Source organism: Dermacentor silvarum, chromosome 10 (genome assembly GCF_013339745.2).
Source record: "Dermacentor silvarum isolate Dsil-2018 chromosome 10, BIME_Dsil_1.4, whole genome shotgun sequence".
Lineage (NCBI taxonomy): Eukaryota > Metazoa > Arthropoda > Arachnida > Ixodida > Ixodidae > Dermacentor > Dermacentor silvarum.
The window spans coordinates 130,484,214-130,492,288 of NC_051163.1; the positions used below are offsets into that span (position 1 = coordinate 130,484,214).

General features: G+C 48.0%; 1 non-coding gene across 1 annotated transcript; it reads left to right on the forward strand.

Moving 5' to 3' along the window:
- Positions 1–7,797: 7,797 nt before the first annotated feature.
- Trnas-gga (transfer RNA serine (anticodon GGA)) lies at positions 7,798–7,872 on the forward strand. The gene has a single exon. It is a non-coding gene; the product is annotated as a tRNA-Ser (tRNA).
- Positions 7,873–8,075: the final 203 nt, after the last annotated feature.

An 8,075-nucleotide genomic window follows, 5' to 3' on the forward strand; every position in this document is an offset into this window, starting at 1 on the left:
AGCATCATGTAATGCCTCCAGCAACGCCGTTACCGCCGTGGCAATGGCAACTTATAGATTGCAACATATCGTTTGTTGAGGTTTTGAAGCATGCTCCGGAAGTACATATCCGAATGCACTTTCGTGAACTTCAATCGAAATACCCTTGCCCGGAATTCTTTACTGATGCATCAAAGTCGCATGCTGGCGTGTCCCATGCGGCAATCGGTCCTTCTTTTTCTGAATCCGGTGAAATGCATCTGGAAACAAGCATATTTACCGCTGAGGCTCATGCACTGTTGTGTGCAGGGAAGCATATAATGAAAACAAAGCTTCAAAAATCTGTTATATTCACTGACTCTTTAAGCGTAGTAAAGGCATTAATGCCTCCTCGTAAACACAAAAATCCTGTGCTCAGTGAGCTCTATTCAGTGCTGTGCACAGCATATACATCTAACTAACGTGTCACAATATGCTGGGTACCAGGCCACAGAGGCATTGAGGACAACATGCTTGCAGATAAAACTGCCATTTCCCTTGTAAGAAAGGGGAACACATCCTCTACAGCTGTTCCCACAGTAGATTTGAAGCATTTCTTGCGCAAAAGCCTTAGGAGCTATTGGCAGCACTCATGGGATGCGGAAACAAGAAATAAACTTCACGCCATCAAACCACAATTAGGGAATTGGCCACCCACTACGAAAACACGACAAACCGAAATTACTCTTTGCCGCCTTAGGATTGGCCACACGTATGGCACGCACTCTCACCTGTTGACTGGTAATGAACCCCCTTCCTGTAGCTAATGTGGCGAGATGCTAACTGTAATCCATGTCTTAATAGAGTGCAAGGAATTAGAGCCTCAAAGAAAAAAATACTTCCCCTTAGCATACAAGCAACACGTTCCTCTACACCCAGCAATGTTTTTGGGCACAGAACCGTTCTTTGATCACAGGTTAGTTTAAAGTTTCTTGAAGATGCCGGTACATTGAGTCATCAGCCCCCTGCATTCATAGCACATCCTCTCTTCAGAGGCTGCTGCTGCAACAGCATTATTGTATAGCACGTGCCTCTCAGCCCTTGCGTTCAAGGGTCCTGCTGAGGCACCGGTGCTACTTTCACGTACACGTTTTATGACATTATCACTTCAGAACAAATGATCCATGGTCACTGCTCACCATCTCCGGTCATTGTCATCATTTTAATATATCTTATGCAAGTTACAGCGACTGATTTTAGGCCTACTTACAGCCATTTAGCACCCACCATTCACAGTACATTCCTTTATCTCATAAATAATTGATTGGAAACTCATCACCACGTGTATGGTGCTCTTTGGCCATATCTGGCCCTTGCGCCAAAAAACCCCATACATCATCATCAGAAAGTAAGGGCATTTAAATTCAACTACACCCTTGCCACAGCAACTGCAGGAAATGAGAGCATCTGGTGTGGCGCCAACAAAAAGATATTCAGTACTCAAGTGCAGACCAGACTTCACGTACTGGAAGCCTTCGTGCTTGTCTCGCTGGCTAGCTTGAAATGCTTTAAAGGCATCTTGCTCATGTGTCAGTCCCCATGTCACTGCAGGTGTTTTCACCGAGCATTTTTCCTTCAAAAGTGATATGCTGGGCTTCAGAACGCTTGTGCAGCATACATTCTCCATCACAGAAGCAGTCACACGACCAGCTCGGTGTAAAAACCAATCTCTTGACCTACTTTGGTCTTTTGTGCCTGCTTCTAGACTTGACAGTCTTCTCATTCACGGTGAACGTTGACATAAAAGTGTCAGCCTTTGCAACAAGAGTGTCCAGGTCATCTGCTGCATATAGATCTGAGTAGAGGTCTCTGAGGTGAGGAACTGCTTTGAACAGGTTCTTGAAAGCTTTCACAGTGGTCAGGCAGCAGTGAAAATATAGCTGGTACAACGCCTGTACTGTCGAATGCTGCATAAAGCTCCTGGAGCTCAGTTGGTGATGGTGATGAAATGCCCTTTCGTTGCTAGGGCAGTTTAGTTTCTTTTGATCCACTGCTTGTTGCATCAAGGCGACGCTTCTTTTCCTTCAAGGAACTGAAGTCTATGTCGTTTAGTCTTTTATACTCCACCCTCTCAACATAAGGCGGCAGCCAGGCATTCTCTTTCTGTGTGCAAGTGGTTGACTGGTTCAGCTGGGCACTTGTTTCAATGGCCAACAGGCAGGCACCAACATGTGAGCATGTATCCCCAGTCCCTGCCATGCAGGTACAGTGTCCAGTCACTACGGTGCTGCTCTGTTTGCACAGCAACCACACTTTAAGGGGGCACTCCCCCAACCTTTGAGAGTGGTTCACCTGCAAAATAAGCATAAAAAAGAATTAAACATTTGAATCACTACTCATAAAAAAGTTTTTCACTACTAATGCTTGGTTTCCATGTTATTTCAACCAAAGTGTTTATTTTCTCGTGCAGTATGTACACTTTTCTCAGAAACAGCAGTCCTTTTTCTACAGCACACCTAAATTACCTCGCTGTTCTGCAAACTGTGTTTTAGAAACCAGAAAGCTTTAAAAAAAACCATGTGAAGGTAGTAGCACACTAACAACTTGAAACTAATCGTGTGATAGCATATCTGGTGTTTAACAAGCAACAAATGGGCTAATTCACTGGTGCCGCAGTGGAAGGCTCGATACTACCACGGGTTCAACGTGCATTGATATCGCACGGGCCACGGGCGCTTTTCTGAGTTTCGTTTCCAAGATTGATCCCGTGCTCTCGGGTTATGCAGCCGAGCGTCATAACCAGCGAGACACCGCGGTGGATGCTTTAAATCTATGTACAACCAGTTGTGCAGACCTTGAAAGTTAAAAAAAAAAGTCTGAGCTTACCTCTCCAAGTAGGAGCACCTTGTCTTCTCCGAGCCTTCTCGTCGAAATACTCTTACCCCAACCACTAGTGAAATAATTGTTGGACTCCAGCGATTCGTAGGCTTTCATCTGGTCCAGGGTCACAAAGCTGGTGGAGAATACCAAGTAGTTGACGATGTCACCGTGAGCGACACTTGGCAACAGGCTGGCATCGGCACTTGTGTCCATTCCCAGGCGCGCAGTGTGTAGGGATCGACGTTCTCGCACAGTTGAATTTTTTCTTTGTACCGTACACGCACGAAGTAGTCCTCGCAAAAGGGCCGTGCAGTTGGAAATGCTGGCATGTCCAAGCAAAAGACGAATAGAAGCCTGTCACGACACAGAGGAAACAACTGCTCGACGGATTCTCGCAGCGCGCGCGTGTCGCACTAGCGACAAGCGGTTCGCAAACATGGCGGCCGCGGCAGCGAGCCCGCGTATGTGACGTCACGTGCAAGCTATGTCATAGCCTCCTATATATTCTATGCCTGATGGATTATCGGCGATCCCATTGACAGCGGCCGTCGTCGGAACTATGGCGGTGGCGCCACTTACGTAGGGTGGTCGCGTGCGAGCTTTTTACGTTTTTGGTGCTCATAGGTGACAAAAAATACGTGAAAGTAAATAAAAACTGTGTAAATACTTATATATCTTAGTGTTGTAATAATATAGCAATATAAAGCGGTCGTCGTCAAAACTTGGGATGGGGGCGCCACTTACGTAGGGGTCTAAGGTGCGCTTTTTGAAAGTAAACTTCGCATTTTCGACGATATCGCTGCAAGAAAAAAACTTAGGGAAAGCAGCGAAACATTCACAGCGACGTTTCGAATTCTGCGGCTTCCAAAAAAGAAATCGTCTGCTACCACCGCAACCGCCGATGTAAACCTTTGTTATGACAAGAGTCTGAACAACTTTCGTCGTCTGCTACTGCTATCATGCGGCAGTTGCGACATCCCCATCACGAGGTTTGCCGCTCCCTTCAATATGCTGACTCCTACCCTACGTAGGTGGCGCCGCCATAGACGACGGCCTTTTCGGGCTCATCCGGCAGGCATAGATTATATAGGAGGCTATGGCTATGTATACACAGGATGCTGAAAACGGAAAGAAATAAGGGCTGGCTATACAAGTTAAAGGTTTACCGCCTCGCCTATCGCACATTCTCACAAGTCAGAACACAGTTGAGAAGATACAACGACGATACGCGCGCGGTGAGAACGCCACACGTGAAAATGATCATATCACTAAAAGCGATAGCTCGCAGCAATCATGTCGCTTGCCGGCTTTGATTAGTTTGCCGTCTCTTATCTTATTTTGACAAGATGCGGAAAAACAGGATGTCGGTAAATTTTCGTCACCGTAACCTGTGGGAATGAGCATCTACACCTGCGCGGGTCTTGTACGACGCCGATAACATCCACACGATAGCATGGTGTGCTGCTCACGGCCAGAAGCTTTACGGGACACGCACACATGTGCACACACAAATTCCATTGTTCGCCGCCTCCGGTATCGCGCCACCTCGCAAGGCAGTACTTTGCGTTAGAACGCCGTAGCACCCGATCGAACTAATGAAAACCGAAGGTTAGTCAGCTGGCTGAGCGAGGTTAAGAGAAAGCTTTATCTCGCGTGCTCCTATCTAAAGACATGTAAAAGGACAATTCATTTTTCTTGGCAACCACTGCACCGCGTTTCTGCGTTTTACATGTATTTGAATAGGCCGCGTCGGAGTTGAGCGCGAGCTAAAGCTTCCACTTAAGCGCCCGCGCTGCAATCCGTCAAGTCCCCACAAAGATGGCGGCAAGCGCCCATCGCCTCTTTTTGTCGTCTGCTACCCAGAGAACTTCCAGAGAGCAGCCAGACCAAAATCGTCCTGGCTGGTTCTGGCAGCCAGCGGGTACCCAGAAGCGTCCAGCCCGAGTAAAACGAACGCGCGGCGGAAGTTCATCACTCGTTGGGCGGAGCAACCAGAGAAAAAACAAAGGCGCGCTGGCTGGCTATGCCAGCACCCGGGTAGCCAGAAGTGAAAAATCAAAGAAGCCCACTTATGAGGCCGTGGTTTTCCGCAGTTGTAGCATGTCGCGTCTGTCCGTTCATGGCACGGAGGCTCGCGAGGCCGTGACAGCGCTTTCCCGTTGTACTTCGGCTGATGAGGTCGCGAGGTGCGCTTGGAGTTCACTGCAAGTGTAGACGCTGATGCTGGGTTTGGCCTTACTGCTGACGTTCTTGCTCGATCACGGAGATGTGCTCGACCTCTTCAAACAACCTGCCTTGTTTGAGAATTCCTTGCAACTTGAGGTCATGCTGCATGGCATACCGGCGTAGGCGTGTTGACACTGTAGACAGTAGGATTGGATTCTTGATTTCGGTGTCGTCATCGGTGAAAGCACAGTGCATGCTTAACGAGCTGTTGTAGTCTGGCGTAGAACGCGTCGAGTGACTTGTTTTCCATTTGCTTGGCTTGACGGAAGCGGTCAATCTCGAAGGTAGTGTTCACTCGGCGTGCATCTAGCTTCCTGCGTGCTGCGGTGTAGAGAGGCGTTGTGTTGCTGGAGCCACCGGTGTGTAGCGAAGTGACGCAGCAGTTAGTTTTCGGACGCATCAGCTCACCAGGGAGACGACGATGAAAGGGGATGAGCTCAGCTGGCAGCGGCAGGTGCAGATCGGCAGGTACGATGACAAGAAGTAACCTTTGAAGAAACTATATTTATTTAACTTAGCATTAACTTGGTTCATTAAAATTGTACACACATATTATACATGAAACGATGTCATACCGATCGTCGACGGCCTGCCTGAACGCCCTGGTCTCCCGTGGTGAAGTGGCGCCGTGGGCTGCTGTGTCCTTGCTCACTCCAAAATGACTCAAAACCTCATCCTTAAATGTGTTTCTACAGGTTACAGCATTCAAGGGGCCCGCGATCCCGTGGGAGACGCAGGCTTCTGCACCAATCGCGTATTCAAGCCAATCAGGCAAGCCGTCAGAGTTTTCGCGACCACGCAGACATTGTCGCGACTACAGTGTACTAGTCGCGACAATAGACCGTGAACAACAAATTTGGCCATGCCTAATTAACCTTTTCCCCGCCGATACAGGCGAGCGTGGAGCGACCGCGCTACACGTGCATACACTCGTTCAAACCCGTTTCGGGATTCCTCAAGGTCGGCCGCGGCATACGTTCTTTGCGACAGGTGCTTGAAACGGTAGACGCAGCTGCGGAACGATCAAGTAGCGAACAGTAAGTGTCATAAACTACAACAACGTAATGTAGTAGTAGGGCCGTCTTCCGGACGCCGGCTGTGATACCGCCGGCTACGATGAAGTTTTCGAAGCGTTTCACCCATAGAGTTTCTCACTATAACATATATATTTTTTTATAGTGTGAAACTCTATGGTTTCACTCACTTCAACCATTCGGTGCCAATGGATGGATAGATGAGGCTGAACCCTTTAAACCGGGCGGTGGCATACGCCACCTAGCCACGACTATTAACATATTTTGTACTTTGTGGTGGGTGAAATTTCACCCCTGCCTTGATTTATCCACCAATCAGATAACTTCTGTTTCGTTATTTCTACCCGCTTAAAGTCTATTTTGCTTTCACTGTCCCTAAACCCCAATGCTTTGAAAAAATCGGCCCCGTTGCCTTGCACTGTAGGGTTAAGCCCTTTACAGAAAAGTATGAGGTGTTCAGCCGTTTCCTCTTCTTCTCCACACGCCCAGCACAACGTGTCTATACCTTGGTACTTGACTCGGTACATCTTAGTCCGCAATACTCCCATCCTGGCTTCAAACAACAAGAGCTTCCCCTAGAATTATCGTAGGTATTTTCTTTGGCAATTTCTTGCTTGAAAGTTCGGTATGTTCCCAGTGCTGATTTCGTCTGCATCCCTGTTTTCCACAGACCCCTCTCTGTTTCCTTATACCTTTTTCTTAACCGCTGTTTCCTGGTATGCACCCCTCCTGCAGTCCAAATATTTGATTGACAGTTTTCTGGTCAGCTTCCTCCATTTTGTATCAACATTCCTCATGTACAAATAACTGAAAACTCTCCTTGCCCACCGATTTTCTACCATTTCTCTCAATCGCTCCTCAAATTCTATCTTGCTGGTGGATTCCTGCCCTTGAATGACGTCCATCCCATGTCACCCTGCACCCCCTGATTTGGTGTATTTCCGTGTGCTCCCAGAGCCAGTCTACCTACCCCTCGCTGCTTAACTTCCAACTTTGCTCGAACCTCTGATCTCATGCACAGGACCACATTGGCGAAAGTCAAACTAGGGACCATCACCCCTTTCCAAATCCCTCTCACCACTTCGTACCTATTGTAATTCCACAGTGCCCTATTTTTCATCACAGCTGCATTTCTGCTACCTTTAGCCGTCACATATTTTTCATGTTCCGTTAGGTACTCAGCCCCATTGTTTATCCACACTCCAAGATATTTGTACTTATCCACCACCTCCAGCGTAACCTCCTGTATCCTATGCTCGCTGCCCTGATCATCATTAAAAGTCATGACTGATATAATAGTTCAGCGGAAATCCGCTAGGTGGAGATAAGTAATTAAAGGGAAACTGAGACATCCACCCAAATGTAGCAATTTGCTACAATGGAAACCCAACCGGTTTCCTCGAAAGAAAGCCTCGCAGTTGAAGAAAATTCGTCCTGGTCCGGGACTCGAACCCGGGACCACCGCCTTTCCGGGCAGCCGCTCTACCATCTGAGCTAACCAGGCGGCTAGCAGCTGGCAGGGCGAAGTCGAATTTCTCGACAACTCGAAGCAAAGGCAAGTGTATCATACACTTGCCTTTGCTTCGAGTTGTCGAGAAATTCGACTTCGCCCTGCCATCTGCTAGCCGCCTGGTTAGCATACACTTGCCTTTGCTTCGAGTTGTCGACAAATTCGACTTCGCCCTGCCATCTGCTAGCCGCCTGGTTAGCTCAGATGGTAGAGCGGCTGCCCCGGAAAGGCGGTGGTCCCGGGTTCGAGTCCCGGACCAGGACGAATTTTTCTTCAACTGCGAGGCTTTCTTTCGAGGAAACCGGTTGGGTTTCCATTGTAGCAAATTGCTACATTTGGGTGGATGTCTCAGTTTCCCTTTAAAGTCATGACTGCCGATTTTTCTTTACTAAACTTCAAACCTAAGCTATCTCCCTCTTTACCACAGATGTCCATTAATCTCTGCAAGTCTTCCTTGCTGTCAGCCA